We start from the raw sequence: 25,578 nt of genomic DNA, 5'->3' as shown, positions 1-25,578 counted from the left end.
TACAGAAGACAGGGATCAAGACCATCCCCATGGAAAAGAAATGCAAAAAAGCAAAATGGCTGTCTGAGGAGACCTTACAAATAGCTGTGAAATGAAAAGAAGCGAAAAGCAAAGGAGAAAAGGAAAGATATTCCCATTTGAATGCAGAGTTCCAAAGAACAGCCAGGAGACATAAGAAAGGCTTCCTCAGCGATCAATGCAAAGAAATAGAGGAAAACAACAGAAAGGGAAAGACTAGAGATCTCTTCAAGAAAATTAGAGATACCAAGGGAATATTTCATGCAAAGATGGGCTTGATAAAGGACAGAAATGGTATGGACCTAACAGAAGGAGAAGATATTAAGAAGAGGTGGCAAGAATACACAGAAGAACTATACAAAAAAAGATCTTCATGATCCAGATAATCACGATGGTATGATCACTCACCTAGAGCCAGACATGCTGGAATGTGAAGTCAAGTGGGCCTTAGAAAGCATCACTACGAACAAAGCTAGTGGAGGTGATGGAATTCCAGTTAAGCTGTTTCAAACACTGAAAGATGATGCTGTTAAAGTGCTTCACTCAATATGCCAGCAAATTTGTAAAACTCAGCAGTGGCCACAGGACTGGAAAAGGTCAGTTTTCATTCCAATCCCTAAGAAAGGCAATCCCAAAGAATGCTCAAACTACCGCACAGTTGCACTCATCTCACACGCTCGTAAGGTAATGCTCAAAATTCTCCAAGCCAGACTTCAGCAATATGCGAACTGAGAACTTCCAGATGTTCAAGCTGGATTTAGAAAAGGCAGAGGAACCAGAGATCAAATTAACAATATCCGCTGGATCATCAAAAAAGCAAGAGAGTTCCAGAAAAACATCTATTTCTGCTTTATTCACTATGCCAAAGCCTTCGACTGTGTGGATCACAATAAACTGTGGAAAATTCTGAAGGAGATGGGAATACCAGACCACCTGATCTGTCTCTTGAGAAACCTGTATGCAGGTCAGGAAGCAACAATTAGAACTGGACATGGAACAACAGACTGGCTCCAAATATGACCAGGTGTCTGTCAAGGCTGTATATTGTCACCCAGCTTATTTAACTTATATGCAGAGTACATCATGAGAAACGCTGGGCTGGAAGAAGCACAAGCTGGAATCAAGATTGCTGGGAGAAATATCAATAACCTCAGGTATGCAGATGATACCACTGTTATGGCAGAAAGTGAAGAAGATCTAAAGAGCCTCTTGATGAAAGTGAAAGAGGAGAGTGAAAAAGTTGGCTTAAAGCTCAACATTCAGAAAACTAAGATCATGGGATCTGGTCCCATCACCTCACGGGAAATAGATGGGGAGACAGTGGAAACAGTGACAGACTTTATCTTTTTGGGCTCCAAAATCACTGCAGATGGTGACCACAGCCATGAAATTAAAAGACACTTACCCCTTGGAAGGAAAGTTATGACTAACCTAGATAGCATATTAAAAAGCAGAGACATTACTTTGCCAACAAAGGTCCGTCTGGTCAAGGCTATGGTTTTTCCAGTGGTCATGTATGGAGGCGAGAGTTGACTGTGAAGAAAGCTGAGAGCCAAAAAACTGATGCATTTGAACTGTGGTGTTGGAGAAGACTCTTGAGAGTCCCTTGGACTGCAAAGAGATCCAACCAGTCTATCCTAAAGGAGATCAGTCCTGGGTGTTCATTGGAAGGACTGATGCTGAGGCTGAAACTCCGGTACTTTAGCCACCTCATGCGAACAGTTGACTCATTGGGACAGACCCTGATGCTGGGAGGGATTGGGGGCAGGAGGAGAAGGGGACAACAGAGGATGAGATCGCTGGATGGCATCACTGACTCGATGGGCATGAGTTTGAGTAAACTCCAGGAGCTGGTGATGGATTGGGAGGCCTGGAGTGCTGTGATTCATGGGGTCCAAAGAGTCGGACACGACTGAGCGACTGAACTGAACTGAGCTGAACTGATTCTCTTACCCTTAAGAGGATCATTCTCTTCCAGAGACAAAACTCCTGACACACCCTCTTTGTATTTGTTTTATTTGTTGTTTGTTGTGGAGTTGTAAGCATTCTTTATGTACTTTAGATAGTAAACCCTTATCAGATATATGACTTGAAAATAGTTTCTGCTATTGTAAAAATTGACTCTCCTCTGAGTTGATAATGTCCATTCATACACAGAGCATTTAATTTTGATGAAGCCCATATATATATATATATATATATTTTTTTTTTTTTCTTTTGCTGCTCATTCTTTCAGTGTCATTTCTAGAAATCCACTACTATGGATTCATAGTCAAAAATTATGAAAATATATACCATTTTTTTTCTAAGATTTTCATACTTTAAGCTCTTCTATTTAGGTCACTGATATATTTTGAGTTGATTTTTACATGAAGTAGGAGTTCATCTTCATTCTACTGCCTATATATATCCAGCAATTGGTTATAATTTATTAAAGAGATTACTTTTAGCCCACTGAATGTTGTCAGCAACTTATTCAACAGTATAGGGCCATAAATTTATGCGTTTATTTCAGGATTCTCAATTCTACCCCCTTGGTTTGAACTCGCATCATTATGCTAATATCATATTGTTTTATATTGCTTTCTTTGTAGCAAGTTTTGAAATCTGGAATTGTGAGCCTTCCATTTTTGTTGTTCTTTTTCAGTATTATTTTGATAACTTAGGTACCTTGTAATGCCATATGAATTTCAGGATCTACTTTTTCCATATCTGCAAAATAGGCCATTGTGAATTTTGGTAGGGATTTCACTAATCTGTAGATAACCTCAGGGAATTTTGGCAACTCAACATTATTTTGTCATCAAATCCATGAACACAGATCTTTTAATTTTTTTCCACTTTATTTCTGTCTTTAATTTCCTTTAGCATTGTTTTATAGTTTTCAATATATGTTTTTCATATATTTGATTAAATTTATTTCTAGATCTTTTATTCTTTTCTATGCTCTTTTAAATAGGATTGCTTCCTTAACTTCCTTTTTTATTGATCATTTCTGCTATGCAGAAACACTATTTTTCTGTATTTGTATGTACCCTGTAACCCTGTTGGCTTCATTTATTAATCCCTACAAGTTTTTGGTAGATTCTTTCGGATTTTTCTATACATAGGATAATATCATCTGCAAATCAAGATAGGCCAGTTGATAGTCTGGTGATATTTTCAAATTTCAGATGGAGAAGTAACTATCTAAAGAGATGTAATATCCTGTTAAACTGTCAAGTAAGAGTTTGAAGAAAGCACAGTTACAGACCTTTAAGATTAAGAGCTGCCCACATAAAATTTACTTGAAATTTTAAATCTCAGATCAATTTTAAAAATTAAAAAAAATTAAAATTACAAATAAAAGAATAAAGACTTTTGCTTATCATCTGGTTAAGTGGTTCCTATGAGATCCAGCTATGCCATAGATAGCAAATATAAGTTTAAAGTAAAATGCACACAGAAAGCTTACAAAAACTATCCAAAAGGCAGCAAGATTCTGAAGGCAAGTCAATATTTGGAAGTCATTCCACATTTTTCCAGCATTAGTCGGAGGGCTGGCTAAAGTCAGTGCATTGTATAAAGGATAAAATCCTAAAACAAAAGCAAAGCAAACAGTCTTTCTTCCCTAAAGAATCAGATAAAGAATGTAAGGCATTCATAGTTGCTAGAAAAATGAGGTTTTAATTTTTAAAAAGAGAGAAGCCTTGATTGGGAACCTCAAATGTTATATACAAAGTCTTCCCAAACATCTGGGTGACCTCTGAACTACAAATGTACCAAACAAACTCTTGCTGAGAATGAATTAAACTTTCAGTTTGGTTAGGGCCAAATTATTGCCTGCTAAGACAAACAAACCAAAATCAAAACTCTGCAGAAGAAAAAAATATGTAAAACAAAACAGAATTTAGGGTATTCATAACATTCAGATTATACAGAATACAATCCAAAATTACTTGAAAAACACAAACCAAGAAACTTTGATCTATCTTTAAGGGAAAAGACAATGAAAGAGGACCTACATTAAGATGCCCTTGATGTGATGAAGAAAATCATGATGAGATTGTTTATTCATGATAAAAATTCTGAAAAATAAAACAAGGAAACATAAAGGGCATCTACCAAACCTCACTGATAACATATGTAATGGTAAAAATGGAGAAGTTCCCCCTAAAATCAGGAAAACTGGAAAGAAATCTGCTTCTCACCACTTTTCTGAAGGTAATAACTATAAGAAGAAAATAAGAATAAAATGAAGATTATAAGGCAAAAAATAAAACTGTCTCTATTTGCAGATGATAGTCTTCATATAGACAATCTTAAGGAAGCTATCAAATTAATAAATAAATTTAGCAAGATCATAGGACACATAGCAGCTTAACTTATAATAATCCATTTTTATATGCTGGCATCACAATATTGGAAATTATATTTTAAAAATCAGAGATAAAAAATTCTTAGAAATATAAAACTTCTTGAAAGTGAAAGTGAAAGTGAAGTTGCTCAGTCCTGTCTGACTCTTTGCAATCCTGTGGACTGTAGCCTATCAGGCTCCTCCATCCATGGGATTCTCCAGGCAAGAATACTGGAATGGGTTGCCATTTCCTTCTCCAGGGGATCTTCCCAACCCAGAGATCGAACTTGGGTCTCCCGCATTGCAGGGAGATGCTTTAGCCTCTGAGCCACCAGGGAAGCCCAAAACTTCTTGAAAGACCTCTAGAAGGGGGCATGTGGGCTTTAATATAATCTGAGCAGAGACTATACATGTTCACTTTATCACTACTTTAAAAATCGTACATAGATGTGATACATTTGTTTCACAGGAAGTGTAAAGTGTTTATAGAGCATTCCTAGCATAGGGCAAATTATCATTTCCCCCGGGTAAAATCCCATTAAGTACTACTCTAAATGAATACTTCATCAGGGTAATAGTAGCACCTTAGACTCAAACCATGTTCCTGTATTCTAGAAAAGTTAGTTAAATCTGTAACTTTCCACATTCAGATAGATTTTCTCACTTATAAATTAGTCAGCTCATGTCCTTTCCCTGCTCAAAGCCCTCTGATGGGCTTATATTCATTTCAGAGTAAAATCTAAATTTCACCATGCCCAACATGATCCACTGCACACCTCCAGAGCTGCTCCAGAGCATCTCTGTTTCCCTCTGTGCACGTCTCTGCTCATTCCAGTTTTACTGGTCTTTGCAAAATATTTCCACCCATATACTCCTATTTTCTTGAACTGGAAATCTCTTTCCTTAGATTATTGATCTACTTTCAGATGTCTGCTCAAATTTCACTCCCTCAGAGACTCCTGCCTGGTCAAGCTCTTAAAATGGCACCTTCTCAGTTTCTACTATCTAAACTGCTCCTTTTTTTCCCCATTGGAGAAGCAAATGGTACCCCACTCCAGTGCTCTTGCCTGGAAAATCCCATGGACGGAAGAGCCTGGTAGGCTACAGTCCATGGGGTTGCAAAGAGTCAGACACGACTGAGAGACTTCACTATTTTTTTCCGATAAAACTATGATCCTTACAACATTTTATATATATTTTAAATATATTTATATGAACATTATATATTTATATGAATATCATATAGTTATATTATATTATATAGCTATATAATATATATGTATTTTTAATTAGATGCCTTTCCTAATGAACCATAAATTAAGTACCACTAAATTCTATAGGAACACAAACATGGTTTCATTTGTTGCTATAACTTCAATGCCTAAGACTACCACATACATGGTTTACCATCAATAAAGGGTCACTGAAACAAGTAAAGACAGTTTGCATCACTTTGCACAGACTCCCCATTAAGTTTCTTTTATTAAATGTGATTAAATCCATCAATCTCAGATAATTTTAAAGCTCATATGGTTAATTAACAGTCAACCCTGTGAAAGATCAGTGTTCCCGTGCCTCATGTTGTCATGTTAGCTCACTTTCAGAGGATCTCCTTCATGACTTGCAAGAGTTTCACCCCATGCAGACTATCATACACAGATAAAATTGTTTACAATGTATCATTGGAGTTTTACAATGTGCCTTAATAGTAACAAACAGCACTTTTCCCAAGGGAGATGTAATTTCTTTGTGTAAACATTAGGAGTTATTTTCTGGCCAGATTCACTCATTCTAAAAATTACACAATGTGTAAGTTAAAAATATTCCCTTTGCTGTTGCTACAGTGTGATTACATGAACTTGCCAATGGTCATCATAATAACATATTCAACTTCATCAATTTTCCTGAGTAATTTTATAATTTAGTTGGCTTTTATTGCATTTCATCACAGTTCTGCATTACTGCATAAATTCCTTAAGGCATTTCACACATTAATAGCTATTTCATCCCAAATTTTAATCTTGAATATCACTTTATTTGGGTCACTGTGAAAATGGAATCCATCTGTATATTGACATGACTTTGACAGAAAACAAGTGGTTGCCAAACATTCTGTAGAATTACACTTAGTGCCAATTTGGTTTTGGCAAATATTAATGGAAAATAAAGCACTAATGAACATTTTTGCCTAGAATAATATTTGATGTTTATATAGTTTCTCTCATCAAAAGACATCAGACATGCAACAAGTGAAAATCTTGTTAACCTTCAAAAAAATCCCTGTGAGAAAAGTAGAGTTCATTTACTTATGCTTCAGTTTCATGCACTTTCTGTTCTACTTTCCCAGGGACAGAGATAAAGCTTTTAAATAATGACACATTTACAGAAGTGTAAAGGAAGTTGTCCCTTATTCACAGAAAAATTATTTAAACCAGATTTGCTTAAATGTTGGATTCAAATTTAATTTTGATAGGGTTCTTTAGAGTATTTCACACATGAAGACAGATGTTAATGATTACATAATTTTTGAAATGTGTTATAAATTGATTAAATCTAATATTGGTTAGGAAGCACTTTGTTACATGGTATATTACAGTTCCTTGACTATGTCTCAGATAATATATTTTCACGAGTGGCAATTTTATTAGTTCATTCACTCATTGCTTTAAAATGTTCCTAAATAAAAACTTTGAGTCAAAAATAAATCTTGGAATTCAGATTCTTCTGCTCCAACTGCCTCCTTAGTTGCCAGTTATTGACTTCCTCCTCTTTCTACCTCAAGCCAGAGTCCAGCACTTCTTCCTCCATGCCCCAAATTTCCTCTATATTACAGTGATTCTCCACATGTGCTCCATAGACCAATGGCATCATTGGCTCAGTATTAACTGGGCCATAGGATATAAGAGCAAAACATCAAGCCCTGCATCAGACCTAGAACATCAGAATCTCTGGGACAAGAGTCCAACAATCAGTGTTTGGGGCTGTGAAAGATGCTGCTATTGTGTGAGAGTCACTATTTTATATATTGTACTGACCATGCCCATGAAAGTCTTACGCTACAGGCTCAGACTCATTTTTCTCATAATAAATAGTGTATGTGGCATTCTATCTGTTGCAGTGCTTAATGTAGCTATTTTCCTTATTTCTGAGGACTACTCTAAGGATGTAACATTAGATTAAGGTTGACAAAGACGAAAGAAATGAGATATGCCCAGAACAACAGATGGGCTTTTTGAGGACGGACAAACTGCAAAAGCCTGTGACATGAAAAGTATGATGTATGTAAGTAACTTGAAGTGGACAATAGTCATTCAGCTCAGTGGACACATGGAAAGGATGAAAGAGATGACAGAAAATAGGTATGTAGGAGCCAGATTTGGCTTCTTTAATTTAGAAAAACATGTGAAATTCAGATGTATTATGTGAATTGATACTTTTTCCTCCCTATTACTTTAGTCTAGTATATCAATGTTGTACAGTTTCTTTGAACATTCAAAGTAAAAATCTTAGATTTTATTGTAAAAAAATTGAGAAAAGCCTTTGTGGGTGAAAAGCATTGGAGAGACACAATCTACTGGTGTCTATAACAGATAAAGATGTTTGCTTGTACAATTACTAGTATATTTTTTAAAGGTCTAGTAACGCAACATGGCATGAAAGGAAAAATAAGTGTGTTTAATAAAATATAAAATACAAAAATAGCTAACACCTCCATCACAACACATAATTACCATTTCTTTTTTCTGTTTTTGAGATGAAAACATCTTAGGTCTACTCTCAGCAATTTTCTAGTTCAGAGCATAATTCTGTTCATTATAACCACAATGCTGTACATTAGATCCCCAGAACATATTTATCTTCTAATTGAAAGTTTGTACCCTTCAAATGAATATATATATAAGTATGTCAAATAAATATATTATACACATTAAACATACAATATTTCATGTCAATTATATCTCAATAAAGATAATAAGTACAAAATTCATTTCATATTCTTAAAACTTGGAAAATGTTTAAAAATGCAAAGAAAAGCATCTACAATCAGTAATTGCAAGTAGAAATAGCAATACTACTATTGGGATGGGGTACTTCAAAGTAGATAGTCCTAACTTCTGATTGAGTAGCATCATTTATATAATAAGTCTTTCTTAAAGTTAGTTTCAGTGGGCATCAGTGTTCTGACCTGTAGAACAGGAGGAAATAATATATTTTTGCAAATCCTCATTTAAGATTAGTATAATAGTAAGGCCCACAGCTCAGAGAAGGCAATGGCAACCCACTCCAGTACTCTTGCCTGGGAAATCCCATGGACGGAGGAGCCTGGTGGGCTGCAGTCCATGGGGTCACCAAGAGTCGGACACGACTGACGTGACTTAGCAGCAGCAGCAGCAAGGCCCACAGCTAACATCACACTCAGTGGTGAAAACCTAAAAGCTTTTTTTTTTTTTTGCTCAGGAATAACACAAGGATGCTAACTATTCACTTTTATTTCAATGATACTGGAAGTCTTACTCGGAGCAATTAGGCTAGGAAAATAAATAAAAGTCATCTGAATTGGAAAGGAAAGAGTAAAACTGTCACTATTTGTAGATGACATATTATATATAGAAAACCCAAAGACTCTAAAAAAATATATAAGTACAATAAATGAATTTATTAAAGTTTCAGGACACAATACACATAAATGTGTTTCATTTCTATAAATCAATAACTAACAGAAATAGAAATAAAGAAAATAATCCCATTTACAATTGATCAAAAAGAAGCAAACACCTGGTAATAAATTAACTAAGGAGGTGAAAGAGCTGTACAGTGAAAACTTCAAGACATTCATGAAGGGAATTGAAAAAGAAACAAATAACTAGAAAGAAATTCCATGTTCATGGGCTAAAATAATTAATATTGCTGAAATGTCTATATTACCCAAAGCAATCTACAGTTTCAATGCAGACCTAATCAAAATTCCAGTGATGTTTTTCTCAGAAATAGAACAAACAGTCCTAAAATTTGTATGGAATCACAAAAGACTGGGAATAGCCAAAGAAAGCTTCAGAAGGAGGAAAGCTGGAGGCAATTGTGCTCCCTAAATTCAAATGATATCACAAAGGTACACTAACTAAAACAGTACAGTATTGGCATAAAAACAGACACATAGATCAACAGAACAGCGGAGAGCCCAGAAATAAATCCACATACACATGTCAATTTACAAAAAAGGAGCTAAAAATACAATGGGGATGAGACAATCTCTTCAACAGTGTTAGGAAAACTAGACAGCCACATGCAAAAGAAGAAAATTCAACCACTGTCTTACTTCAGAGTCCCCACTCGACTCAGATGGTAAAGAGTTCACCTGCCAACGCAGGAGACACAGGTTTAATCCCTGGGTAAGGAAGATTCCCTGGAGAAGGAGGTGGCAACCCACTCCAGTATTCTTGCCTGAGAAATCCCATGGACAGAGGAGCCTGGCGACTACAGTCCATGGGGTCGCAAAGAATCATACACAACTTAGCAACTAAGCAAAAACAACATACTACGCCATATACAAAACTTAACTTAAAATGTATTAAAGACTTGAACGTAAGAACTGAAACCATAAGACATCTAGAAGAAAACATAAGTGGTAAGTTCTTTGACATCAGTCTTGGCAATTTTTTGGATTTTTTTTTTTTTTTTTTTTGGATTTGACATCAAAAGCAAAGGCAACAACAGCAAAAATAAACAAATGGGACTACGTCAAAGTAAAAAAAGCTCTGTATAGCAAAGAAAACTATCAACAAAGTAAAAAGGCAACCTACTGAATTTGAGAAAATATCTGCAAATAATATATCTTATAGGGAGTTTAATATCCAAAATATATAAATAACATACAACTCAATAGTTAGGACAGTCAATTTGATTTAAAAAAGGCAGAGCATCTTCATACATATTTCTCCAAAGACAAGATACAGATGGCCAACAGTTATATGAAAAAAAATGCTCAGCATCACTAATCAAGATGGAAATACAAATCAAAACCACAGAGATAATCATCTCACACCTGTTAAAATATCTATTATCAAAAGCAAGTGCTGGCAAGGATGTAGAGAAAAGAGAACCCTTGTGAAATGTTGATGGGAATGTAAATTGGTATAGCCACAATGGAAAACTAAATGAAAGATTCTCAAAACTTACAAACTGAACTACAATATGATATAGCAATTTCATTTCTGGGTATTTACCTGAAGAAAACAAAAACACTAACTCAAAAAAGATTATGAACCCCCATGTTCACTGCAGCATAATTAACAATATCCAGAATACAGAAAGAATCTAAGTGTTCATTGAGGGATGAATGAATAAAGAGTGAAGTGTGTGTGCATCTGTGTATGTGTGTGTGTGTAAACCCAGAATGGAATTATGCCATGAAAAAGAATAAAATCTTGCCATTTAAAATAACATGGATAGACTTTCAGGGCATTATGGTAAGTAAAATATATTAGACAGAAAAGACAAATACTGTATGATTTCACTTACATGGAGAATCTAAGACAATAAAAGGAAAACTGCAAGCTTACAGAGAACAGACTAGTGGTCGACAGAGGTGAGCAGCGAGGATGGACAAAATATGTGAAGGAATTAAAAATGTACAATCTTCCAATTATAAAATAAATAAATCATAGGGATGTAATATACATCATGGTGACTATTGTTAATAAAACTGTACTACATATTTGAAAGTTGCTAAAAGAAAGCAGACCTTAAAAGTTCTCATCACAAGAAAAAAATTTCCCTAACTATGTAAGTATTGTGACAGATGCTAACTAGACTTAAATTGTCATAATTATTTTGCAGTATATACAAATATCAAATCATTGTATTACAAGCCTGAAACTAATATGTTATATGCCAATCTTACCTAAAAAATGATATTTCAAGTAAAGGTCATATTAGAGAACAATTATCTTCAATTTTGCTATTAACATCCTCCATTGGGTCTCAACACTGCAAATATATGTGAACAAATGTGTACATGTACCTTTATTTCCCTATATAATAGCAACAACAAATTTAAAATACAATAGAAAAACATATAAACAACCTAAGAAGGAACACTATCACTTAATAAGAAAATTCAAAAAAAAAGAAAGAAAATTCAAGCATAAACTGTGAATTTATCAAAGCATTTTAAACAGTAGAAGAAAACAGTGCTAGAGCTAGTGTTAGTCACTCAGTCACCTTCAACTCTTTCTGATCCCATGGACTGTAGCCCAGCAGGCTCCTCTGTCCGTGGAATTCTCCAGGTAAGACTACTAGAGTGGGTAGCCATTCCCTTCTCCAGAGGATATTCCCGACCCAGGAACTGAACCTGGGTCTCCTCCGTTGCAAGCAGATTGTTTACCATCTGAGCCACCAGAGAAGCCCAGAAGAAAATATTCTACTACATATTCTAAGCGTGTTTCGGTCTCTGAATAGCTTGTTCTTTTTCATATCAAAAATAATCTTTTTGAATTAAAGTTAAAAGGATTTTAAAAATGCTAACTTTGTTTATAACTTTGGGATAAAAATGCATTTGAATAGAAAAAAAATGCAAAAATAAAGGAAAATAAATATCATCATATTAATGTTTAAAAATTCCACGAGTCACAGAGATTTCTCAAATGTATTTTTAATTTAGATATGGTAAAGCTTACTCTTTTTGAGACATAGTTCCAGGGGTATTGACAAGTGGTAAAGTCTTATAAACAAATACTACAACTGAGATAGAGAAGTTAGATCAGCTCTCAGATATATTCCCTTATGGTCCCTGGTAGCCAGACCCTTTCCTCTCCTCTACCCCCTGACTATCAATAATATTTGTTCATATAACCATTTCCAGAATGTCGTATAAATAGAATCATCCAATGTGAAGACTTTAGTTTTGCTTCTTACACTTAACACATTTGCAATGCAGACACATTGTTCCATGAATCAACAGTTTGTTGCTTTCTGTTGCTTAATAAAAAAAACCCATTGTAGGGATCTAGTACGATTTCTTTATTCAAACACCATTGAAAGAGCATCCGGGTTGTTTCCAGGTTTGGGTCTGTTACCAACGTTCACATACAGGTTTACATGTAAACTAATATCAGTTTTCATTTCTCTTTGGGTCTCCCGCATTGCAGGCAGATTCTTTACCAGCTGAGCCATCAGGGAAGCCCAAGAATACTGGAGTGGATAGTCTATCCCTTCTCCAGCGGCTCTTCCCAACCCAGGAATCGAATTGGGGCTTCCTGCATTGCAGGCGGATTCTTTACCAATGAGCTATCAGGGAAGCCTCATTTCATTTTAGCAAATATCTTTGTGTGAGATAACTGGGTCATACAATAAATGATGTTTCACTTTATAAGAAACCACAACACTTCTTCAAAGTGGTTGTAGCATTTCACATTTAGGCAATGTGTGAGTTCTAATTGCCTCATATCTATGTTAGCACCAGACTTTCTCCAATTGTTTGCTTCTTTGTTTTTTAACACAGCCATTTTAATAGGTATAAAATGGTATCTCATTTATGGCTTTAATTTTGAATCCCAAAATAACTTAAAATAAATAACTTTTCATGTGTGTAACTACTATGTCTGTATATTTTGGTTAAGTATTTTCTTAGCATTTTTCTCTATTTTTTAAAAATTTAATTTGTTTTTGTCATTATTGAGTTTTCAGAATTCATTATATAGTGTAGATACAAATCCTTTATCTATTATTTTTGAATATTTTATCTAGTCTATGACTGTCCATTCTGTTAACTTCACTTGTCAAAGTTGAGGGTTTCAAAATTGTGTTTAATTTATCATTTCCTTTAAATGGGCTATGCCTTTGGTATTGTACTAACAAATCTTGACCTCATTCAAGGTCACAAAGATTTTCCTACAAACATTTCTAGTGGTGATGTCAAAAGGTACGACCACTTTGGAAAAGAGGTGAACAGTTTTTTTGGAAAAGAGGTGAACAGTAAAACATACTCCTGTCATAAGATCCAGAAATGAGACTCTTAGTTACCTAAGAGAAATGAAAGCACATATTCGTATGTCCATTAAATGTGAATCAATATACAAATCATTATCTATCCATATGTGGAACAATAGTTACCAATGAAAAGAATTTATTGAAATGCAACAAATGTTTCTCAAAGTAATCATACTAAGTAAAAAAAAAGCCAGATAAAAGGAATTCATAAATTAATATTTTATTAATATAATATTCTATAAAATGCAAATCAATCTATAGTGACAGGAAACAAAGCAATATTTTGTCTGAGGAAGGGGTAGTGTTGGGGAGAGAAATTGGGTTAAAAAGTGATACAAATAGACTGGAGGTTTTGCATATATTTATTATTTAAATTTGTACACTTATGTCAATACTTATCAGCTTGTACATTTTAAATATGTTCGGGGCATTTTGTGTCAGTTATACTTCACTGACACTTTTAAAACATCCATGCAACTGACATGACAAAACAACAATAGAAAATCTTCAATTAATAGATTACAAATACTAAGATATCTGGACTTTAACATATGGGTAGGAAAATAATTTAGGAAACTACAAAGACATCTGAGAAATTAAGAGACATAACTACATATCTTCAGCTTTTACATCTATCCTTTATTTCATCATGAACATAATACATATTTATGAAGTAAATATTTCCTACATCCAGCTTTATTAAAAACAAGATGCTTAATATACTTTTTGGAAAGTTATAAAATGAGTATTTACTTATAACTACTTGATAAATTTATTCCATGTAGAAAAATTATAATACTTTGCAACTTTCCATGTATATAGCTGTACAAGTTAAGATTTATTTTCTTATTTCCTCAATCCAAGTCTAGAAATACACATTTTGGGAAGAACTAAAGCATGTCTCAGGTGTGTATTTGTACTTGAAAGAATGTCTGAATCTTGAAGAAGATTTTAGTTTGTGGTAAAAAGCAAAATGAGAATGGAATTTGTTTTTTAGTATGATTCCTCTTGAGAAAATATTGTCTGATAAATAATAAGCCATGTTTTATCTCCTGGGAAAAACAAAGATTTATACAAGTTACCTGCGGATATTTGTGATACATCATGTCAAAATTAATATAACTAGAGAAAATCACCTTTTCCCACTGATCTCTTAGGGATATTCTGCTTCATACTCCTTTGGTTTTCAGTGGTGTAACATCTGAATAAACATCATATCAAGCTTTAAAATTAGCACGCTTCGTCCATCAGCGTGCCTCTAAGTGTACGGAATGCTGGTGCCTATTACTGCTGTTGTCTCCCTAGTAATCAGGGAAACAGATGGCTTGCTCGGGGGAAGCAAGTATCAACTCTTTCTCAGGAGTCAGAGTGTGGTTTGGAACAGAACCACTCTGAGGGGAAAAATCTGGACAGAAAGCAGTAGTCCAAGAGCTAAACACTTTGTTTTTCTGTGCATCCCTTGCATGGTATCAGGGCCACTCCCATATATCTTCTCCATGTTATATCTTATCCGTATTATAAAAACATCCTCTTGTGGACTAAGAATGTTCACTTCTGATGATGATGAACCGTTCTTAAGCTTACTCATCAGGGTGTAGATCTTTCTCAGACTCAGCTGGCATGACACATTGAGTTGTAATGTTTTCCTTGCTTTCCCAGCACTATTAACATATTTGCTAATATGTTAGTATATTTTAGAATATTTCCCTAATTCTCCTTATTCCTAATACCTATTCAGACTTCCAGTCATCAAAAAAAAATAACTTATCCTTTGAGTATCAAATATATTTTTAATATTTTGATGTTGTTTCAGAGCCTCTGGTTTTCTAGTTTTCTTTTTTTTTTTTTAGTTCCATTTCTTTTTTTTCCATTTCTTTTTATTAGTTGGAGGCTAATTACTTTACAATATTGTAGTGGTTTTTGCCATACACTGACATGAATCAGCCATGGATTTACATGTATTCCCCATCCCGATCCCCCCTCCCACCTCCCTCTCCACCCGATCCCTCTGGGTCATCCCAGTGCACTAGCCCTGAGCACTTATCTCATGCATCCAACCTGGGCTGGTGATCTGTTTCACCCTTGATAATATACATGTTTTGATGCTGTTCTCTCTATTTGTTTTTCAAATGTTATGTTGCCAATGTTATGCCCTTCATTGATTTTATTATTATTGGTCACTGCTTTATAATGCCCATCTTTAATTTTGTATCATTATCCACGTTACTCTGGGTCATTTGAGCTGAACAAGTGATAATAAGGGAGTGTGGATGAAGGCAATATTTTCCAAAAATGCATTCATGCCTCAGTTTTAATATATTATTTATTAAGAGTGAGAATCAATTTAAATGACAATATTTAGAGTACAAAATTTTTAACTCTTGCCTTAATTTTCAAATGGAATTTATAGTATGTTGTTTCAACGTTTGAGTCTCCTTGAGACACTCTCTATGGACTTGTAGGTGGTTATACATGTTAACTATTGTCTCAGTCATTCTCTGTAACAAACTGCCACAAAATACAAGTGGGAGATGATAACGTATTTCTCACTCCCACATCTAAGGGTGGACTGCAGAGCAGTGCTCCACGTGTTTTTTTCTAGGTCCAAGGATGGAAGGACAGAGGCTGTTCAAGGCATGGTTTCCTGTGACAGAGGCAAACACGCAGGATAGTAAGGGAGATAAATAGCACAAGCACATTGTGAAGTTCTGTTTGGATTGCGTCCCCTGGCTAAAGAAAGCTACATGGCCAAGCTCCAAGCCAAGAGGTGAGGAAGTATACTCGTCCTATGGAGGGAATGGTATCTAGGAGCTAAGTGGTGAGTATTTGCTGAAAAATAATCTACCATTCCAGGGGAAGATTTGTAAACCCTTTTCAAAAGCTGAAAGTTTAAAGAAGTAAAATAGCAACTAGGCTGGCATTAGTGGTTCAGTGAGAAAGACACACTGATTTATTTTCCCATAAAGATGTAGTTACATATGGAGATTAGAATCAATTTTTAAATTACATTTTGGGTTAAGTGTATTTGAAAACTGGCCTGAAACCAAACCACCATGAATAGCATTATTTATGTGTTCCAAATCATAAAAGTTCAACCTATCAACACATTTTAGGGGAAAAATAGTAATTTGGGGATGGAGAGCAACACTAATATACTTTTCCATACTTTCCACAGAACACCTAGAATTTTATTTTTGATTGAGATGATGGAAGTTTAGAAGAGGATGTGAGTTTAATTAGACGTGCATTTCCAGGTCTGCACAAAGACAGCCCACAGCACACATCATTTTCTGATACATTAACAGAAGGTTGCTTCAGAGTATCCTATGTATTTTCTTTTGTTAGATTTGTATATTTAACATGACCTATGTTAAAATATGGTCAATTTTTTTCTTTTAATTTTTTTCCCATTTATTTTTATTAGTTGGAGGCTAATTACTTTACAATATTGTAGTGGTTTTTGCCATACATTGACATGAATCAGCCATGGATTTACATGTGTTCCCATCCTGAACCACCCCCCCCCCCACCTCCCCCCCATCCCATCCCTCTGGGTCATCCCAGTGGTCAAATTTTAAACTACTATTCATCTGTTTATGTTATATGATAGACTTTAAAAAATAGTGGTGGTGGTTTAGTCTCTAAGCCATGTCCAACTCTTTTGTGATTCCATGGACTGTAACCTACCAGTCTCCTCTGTCTAAGGGATTTCCCAGACAAGAATACTGGAGTGTGTTGCCATTTCCTTCTCCAGGGGATCTTCCCGATTCAGGGATTGAACCTGTATCTCCTGCTGTGCAGGGGGTCTGCACTACAGGTGGATTCTTCACCGACAGACATAAGGGAAGCCCTTAACAAAATGCGCTGTGCTGTGCCAAGTCACTTCACTCATGTCCAACTCTTTGAGACCCCACGGGCTGCAGCCCGTCAGGCTCCTCCATCCATAGGATTCTCCAGGCAAGAACACTGGAGTGGGTTGCCATATCCTCCTCCAGGGGATCCTCCTGACCCAGGAATCGAAATTGCATCTCTTCTATCTGCTGCATTGGCAGGTGGGTTCTTTACCGCCAGTGCCACCTGGGAAGCCTTTAACAAAATAAACAGTGGTAAATATAACCTTAAAAAATGCTGAAGCAGGATATGCAACCTTATATTGATATTTGCTTATCTCACTTTCTCCCTCTGAGGCATTCAGGTGACTCGATAGCACACTTGTCAAAGAACAGGTAGGTGGTGCTATGGGGAAAACACACAGGCTGTGCATACATAACAGACACAACATGATAAGCTCTAACATATCTGATGGTCCTAAAGTCCCTTGATATTTAATCATGCTCTTAGAATCTGTATGAACTAATTTATTTCTTGGAAATTCCATTTTTCCATGCTTATTATTAAGACAATAAAACCAATATGATTTTGAATACTCAAAATCTTAATCTAATTAACATTCAATAATCTAATTATTAATTGATAGTGTTAATAATATAATCAACATATTTTATTGAGTTATAATTGACATATATTAATCTCAGGTATAGAATATAGTGATCTGACATTTGTAAAACATTACAAAATGACTACTATAATAACTCTAGTTAATATCCATAAAATATCTATTTAAATATACAACTAGTCCTTTTAGATTCTCTAAGAGAAGGTGTTTATTCCCCCATAACAAAAAATCAATTTGTGTCTATTATTTATTACTTATATATCTTCAAGCAGATTGCACTAATTCCAATATTAACATTCCTGACCCAATAAATGTCTAAAATTTTATTCCAATTTTCATCACCAGATTTATTTTGTTATTATTCAACAATGAAATATCACAAAGTAACATATTTTATAAACAGTCCATGACATATATAAAGGCAGAATTCTATGGAATTGTCTTGGTATTTGATTCAGGATAAGTTGATTTAAGATACTTTGGCACAAACTGCTGAAATATTTCACATTACTTGGTCCATAACATACTTTTATAATTGTAGCAGATTTACAACTATGGAATACAATAATCAAGACATAAAAATGCATCAATCTTCTTGTGATATCTGATTGATCTGTGAACTATACCAGTGGGCACCACATCTCTACCCCACCCTAAGTTCTCTAGTGTCAGCCTTTGGGGATCTCTCATCCAAAGCAGTTATTTTTTATGTGGCTGTCAATCATAACAGTAAGTTGCAAACTAAAATCTACTATCTTGCAAATGGAAACAAAAATCTGTTGGCCTGCTACAGTTTTATAAATCTAGGTTTAGGAAAATCTTATACTGGTTAATATGGACCAGTTTTCAGGTCACTTATCAACTTGATATCTTCTTGTAAATTAGCAGTTGTGGAACATAGGAGACTTGTCTTAAATACAGGCAAAACTGAAAATATACATCTTTTCCCCCATGTCCCTAACTCTTAGCTGCTGGATGTCAAATGTAGACTATATCAAGGACCAATTAAGATGATGGAAAACTTTAATCCTGGTTCCAGAAGGCTGGGCCTCTGTTCTGCATCACGGGTCTGTTTTCATCGATATCAGTATCTGATATCTACAAAATCTAAATTCCCCAACTGTTGCTAATTTGTCCTCTGGTTTAGGAAATTTCATCTTTTTTTAGTGGAGATGAGGGGAAATAAATCCTTAGGGGCTGACTCAGGTTTTGCACTTCCATATAGAATCTTTATGTGTCTTTGTATTACATATATACACCCCCCACACACATGTTTGTTACATATATACACCCCCCAACACGTGTGTGTGTGTGTCTGTCATATACACATACCTATATAAGTTCTGAGCAGAAGCATCTCAGATCCTAAACATATATATACACATTTCATATCCCTTCTCACCTCAAAATGCAGTTATATTACAGTCGTATCATGGGGATAGTTTATTGTCACCTACTTCTTCACCTCAATATAAGAATGTACATATCAGACAAAAACATATAAGCACATTATAAGATGATCTCTTGGTATACTTCTAAGCCATTTGAAAAGTACTTTTGATTTACATATATTGAGTAGGAATGGAAACAAACTATTTTCTCTATTGATAGAAATGGTAAACTTTCTGATATTTGAAAGACATATTATCAAAAAAGAACATTATATCATATTTAAATATTTTGGAATTATCTTTCAACTTTCATGTGTCCATTATTTATAGCTGGGTAGCATTTATCATGCATGATTACTAAGACACAAAACCTGGAGAAGGGGTGGTACATTTGTTAGGATTAGATTCACTAGATTTATCTAAATTCTCAGGAAATAAAATCACAAGTGTCTCAAACAAGACAAAGTTCCTCTGTCATATAAATGAAGTCAGATATCACTAGTCTTGGGCCAATAATCCTGACTCCTTAAAAAAGGATTTCTTAGGTTGATACATATCTAGTTACATGTTACTGGTAGAACTTTAGTCACCTGGTTTTATAGTTGCAAGTTAAAAGTGAAAGTCACTTAGTCACTGTCTGCCTCCTTGTGACCCCATGGACTATATAGTCCATGAAATTCTCCAGGCAAGAATACTGGAAAGGGTAGCCTTTCCCTTCTCTAGCGGATCTTCCCAATCTAAGGATTGAACCCAGGTCTCCCACATTGCAGGTGGATTCTTTACCAGCTGAGCCACAAGGGAAGCCCAAGAATACCAGAGTGGGTAGCCTACCCCTTCTCCAGAGGATCTTCTCAACCCAGGAATCGAACTGGGGTCTCCGGCATTTTAGGTGTATTCTTTACCAACTAAGCTATCAGGGAAGTCCAGTAAACTGGAAAATGTTGCATGTATTCTGAGTACTAAAATAAAAAATTTCTGAAAGAAGTACTTAAGACACTCCAAAGAATAAAAATATAAAATCTATGCGGGCTCAACTTTGACAGAGCAACACAAAAATAAAAGCAGACAATAAATAATATAAAAAGAATAAAAATACTTTATTGATTATTTAAGTACATCTGTGGGCCTACCAGGCACAGCAAATTCTAGGCATTGGGATTCTTAAGTGAAAACACACACACATATACAATCTCTGCCTTCACGTGGCTTATATTTTAGTGGATGAAGACGGCTGTTTTGCTTGTGTGTTTATTTTCCAGTACTTCCAAGTGTTGTGCTGTGCTCAGTCGCTCAGTGGTGTCCAACTCTTTGTGACCCCATAGACTTCAGCTTGCCAGGCTCCTCTGTCCATGGAATCTTCCAGGCAAGAATACTGGAGTGGGCTGCCATTCCCTATTCCAAGACTTTCACAGGTACACCTACTTTACTAAAATTGAGTAATCATCCTGACTTTCTTCTGAGAAGCCTCCTGGTACCTAAGATTCCAGGTGGTTTTGTAGTGATAAAGTGATATGCATTTCCGATGCTTTGGCAATAAAGCATTCAACTCCACATTCCCATTGTGTCAAAGGTATCATCCTCTTGCTTACACATCTGTGTCTCTACTTGGTAGAAAAACAAGACACCAATTACTGTCTCCACAAACTGATCTATACCTTTCTTCATCATTAGAAAAACAAATACTAACAACAAACAACTCCAAGAAACCCAGGATTTTTATTTCCTAATTCTTTTTTCCACCAATAAATGGGACATTTGCAACATATTATCCCTTCCCTCAATCTATTCTATACTAGATCCTGAGTTTTGTTGTAATGGATTTATCTGTTTAATTTCAGCCTATGACTGTATTTTCTCTTTTGTGTGTTTATTCAATTTCAGGAATACTTATTAAGCACCAATACAGTAAGATTTTCCCACCAATTTTGAACCTCTTGTGAATCCATTGTTATCTTGCACTTTTGTTGTTGTTCAGCCGTTAAGTCGTGTCCAAATCTTTGCAATCCCATGGACTGTAATCCACTAGGCTCCCTCTGTCCATGGGATTTTCCAGGCAGGAATACTGGAGTGGGTTGCCATTTCCTTCTTCAAGGGATCTTTCCAGATCAGAACCTGTGCCTCTTGCATTGGCAGCTGGATTCTTTACCACTGAGACACCAGGGAAACCCATCTTGAACTTTAATTGCATTTAAAAATAGTTACAGTTCAGAAAAACAGATTTATGGCAATGTGAAACTAACTATGAAGAGGTTTCAGAGTCAAAGAGCCAACCACACGGGGGCTGTAGTGTTTACGAAGATGCTATACCTTTTTTTATCTCCACCACTTGTTTAAGGCATTTAAAAGAAAACATGTGCCACCTTATATTCTTCGATAGGAAATTCTTGTGACAAAATAATTGGTGAACATGCTTTTAGCAGAAAAATAGGGGGATAAGATTTCCTGTCTAAAATTCAATATAGCTTTTCAAGAGCAAGGAAGATAATTATATATGTTTCTCTCTGTGTGTATATATACAATATACGCATGACAAAGTAGGTAGAAGAAAGGGTAAAATCAGATTTGTATCCATTAACTTGTAGGCATATCCATTATACATTAAGTTTCTGTTGCTATATTGTTAAGTAAGCTTTAGATTTGTTCATTTAGTATGAGTACATTGATGTAAAAACAAAAAGTTAAAATCCAAATGTATCTCTGAACATATACACATATATATTGTGGAAACACAGAGAATTTGGTAAGAGTGTGAAAGAACAGACACATTTCCTAATGCATTAACAATTAAGGGCACCCTGTGAAAAACATTTAAGTGTTGTAATTTATGAACTGCATTTTTTCCTCTTTGATGCCCTGTGAAACTAGTAAAAATATAACATTTTCAATTAGCATTGAACTGCTTTTTATTTTATTTGCAGAATATGATAGAAAACCATTCAGAGGCATAACTAACTTGAGCTCTGTATACATTTGGAATTAAATGTGTTTAAAACATATTTTTCAGTTTGACAAAATATACTCAAAAATTCTCAGATAGTTCCTTCTGTTTTTCAGTTTTAGCTTGCTGCATTTGGCAATATTTTAGAGGAATATTAATATGTATAAAAGTTAGATTTGTATAAACTAAGTCACCCATTCACCATAAATAATATTATGCCATGCATTTTAAATTCAATTTCAGATATTCAGCTAGCTGTAACTGCCAAGATAATACTACAATCAGGCTTATTTCAGAGTTAGTAATGTGGTCCTTAGTTATAATATGCAACTTGAAAAGACTGATCCCCAAAATACCAGTCCTCACCAAGTTTTAAATTGCTACTTTAATTGGAGCAGAAAGAATTTACTTTCTGCCAGATACGTTAATATGTGCCTATGAGAAACTATTAACTTTTTTCATATTTTAAATGTATTCCAGGGATCGCTTATCATCTTGTAGATTCATACCAGGCATCTGCCCAGTTGGCCGAGGACTTAATGAAGAACTACTCTCAACGGCAGTTGGCAGTGAGTAGCCACACCTACTGTTGTGTAGACACACACACACATTCACAACCCCCTTCAAGATGCTCTTACTATAATTCAGCATATGTGGGACATCTCAACAGCCATCTTTGCCTTTCATTTTCCCATCTTATACTTGAGTTTCTATGCACATATAATCTCATTTCCACCAAATTCTGCATAAAAATCTGCCTAGTTTTCAAACAAGGAAGTAAACAGTCTTGAGGCCTTTCGATGTCCTTCACATCATCCCATTAATAGCCGCATTTACCCACAATGGACCGTCAATGCAACAAGGTTTTTCTCCAGCGTTATGGAGATACCACTGACATAAAACACTGTCAATTTAAAGGGTACAACTTTAAACTTTCATATACTTATGTGAATGTATTACCAACTTGTGTGTGTGTGTGGTGAGACCGTTTAAGACTTACTCTCTTGACGACTTACTAGCATATGGTACTGTATTAACAATTGTCACCATGCCGCACTTTACTCATAACTGGAAGTCTGTACCTTACCCTGTGACAACCTTCACCCATTTTCCTCTCTTCCTGCATCTCTCCCCTGGCAACCATCAATTTTCTGTTTCGCTAAGTTTTTTGCATTCCACATGTAAGTGAGTTCACATAATATCATTTTTTGTTTTCTGACATCGTCCAGGTTAGGCCATGCACACGTGTCAGCTTTGCACTTTGGAACAGCCGCAGTGTTCCGCGCGGGTCTCAGCCTGTTTCTGGCCCGGCTATCCGTAGGGCTGTCGGTTATCCGGCGACTGGCCTGCGGGCCGCTCCCACGCCACGAGTGAGGCCCGCACAGGCGTTTCCCCTCAGAGCCAACCCTGAGGCTGGAGCAGCCCTTGGGTTCTCCTTGGGATTACAGAACGTACCTCAGCAACCACGGTCAGGGAACCTGGAAATAAAAACAACCAACAAGCCATATTCCTCACATGCCTGCAGGACCCACTCCACCCGCCCGCTGGGCGAGGTCACAGGTAGACGGAGACCGGGCAGGCGGGCCTGGGGTGCATTTCCGGTTAGGGGCGAGAGGGAGGGGCCTGTGCGGTCAGGGGTCCCTCCTTATTGGTGGATTTCAAACCTGAAAGCCGGAAATAAAGCCCAGGCAGCGGACAACAAACTGCAGAACGGTCAGTTAGCTACGTTCGCGACGGCTTAAACCAAAGGAAGCTTCAGGGCTGAGGCGACATGAGGCGACCTGGCTGTTATCCCTCCGTGGAGCTGGCAAGGGTTTGTTTGTTTGTTTTGCGATCGTTTTCTCTGAGAAACTTACGTGTCTGTCACTTACATTACAACTAAAAATGCCCGGTCAGGTGCGCACACTTACCTAGATCGGCAGCAGGTTCCAAAGGCAACACTGAGGACCCAGGGACCCTTCGCTGAGTTTGCCCGAAAGATGACCTCTGACGGAAATCCGATACAAAATCAAAGCCAGGAATCTGGTATTGGTGGGAAGTGGGTATCTAGCTCTGCACCATTTGCCCCATGCGTGCGTGTGTATCATCACCAGGTCAGTCAGGATATAAACTATTTCATCACCACAAAGAGCTCCCTCGTAACCCTTTACAGTCACACTCATCGCGCTCCCCCTAATAACCCGAACCAAGGGCAGCCACTAAAACGCTTTCCCTTTGTATAATTTTGTAATTTTAAGGGTTAGGTATATTGACATATACATACTATTGTATGTAAACTAGTTAGTGGGAAGCTGCTGAATAATGTGGGGAGTCCAGCCCAGTGCTTTTAGGACCTAGAAGGGTGGGATGGGAGATGGCAGGGTGGCTCAAGAAGGAGGAAATGAATATATGTATACATACAGCTGGTCTAGGTTTTCAGCACAGCAGAAACTAACAGCGTTGTAAAGCCATTATCCTGCAATTAAAAAAAAAAAAAAAAAGAATATTATGTAAATTGAACCAGACGTTGTTTTGTTTGTTTGTTTGTTTTACTTGACATAATGCCCTGGAGACCCAATCAATTGTTGTGTTTGTGCTTTTTATTCCAGAGTAGTATATTATGGTATGATAGTACAGCTCACTTTTGAACAACAGATTTGCACTGGGCTGGTACACTTACATGTGGATTTTTTTTCAGTAAGCACTACACACATCCATGGTTGGTTGAATGTGTGGATTCAGAACTGTGGCTTTGTAGGGTAGATTATAAAGTTATACACAGGTTTTCGACTGCCTTGGGAGGTGTCAGCACCCCAGTTTTATGTTATCCATGGGTCAACTATGCTATAGTTTAATCATTTACCCATGAAGAGAACTTTTAGCTGTTTACTGGTTTTGCTTATTTGCTGCTATGAACATTCACACGGAGGTTTTTGTGTGGATATAGTTTTCATTTCTCTAGGTTCATGTTTAGTTTTTTTTTAAGAAACTGCCAAATTATTTTCCCTAGTTCCTGCAATATTTTACATGCGCAGCAGCAGTATATGAGTGATCCAATTTTCCTGTATCTTCACTAGCAATTGGTATTGTCACTTAAAAAAAATATTAGTTGTTCTAACAGGTAATCTCATCATAGTTGTGATTTGCATTTTGCTAAGCTAGTTATGTTAACACCTTTGCTTGTGCTTATTGCCATCATTATGTCATCTTCAGGGAAACATCCCTTTGTCTTTGCCTATTTTATAATTGGATTGTTTGTTTTTAAGTGCTGAGTTTAGAGAGTTCTTTATATATTCCAGATGTGATTCCTTTATCAGAGATGTAGCTTGCAAATATTTTCCCCAAATTTCTAGCTTTTCTTTCTATTTTTCTCATTAAGGTTTTTCACAGAACAGAAATATTAATTTTGATGAAGTTCAAATTCCATCTATATATATATATATATATATATATTTTTTTTTTTTTTCTTTTG

The sequence above is a fragment of the Dama dama genome, chromosome 3 (genome assembly GCF_033118175.1).
Source record: "Dama dama isolate Ldn47 chromosome 3, ASM3311817v1, whole genome shotgun sequence".
Classification (NCBI taxonomy): domain Eukaryota; kingdom Metazoa; phylum Chordata; class Mammalia; order Artiodactyla; family Cervidae; genus Dama; species Dama dama.
Note: the sequence above shows the minus strand (reverse complement) of the source record.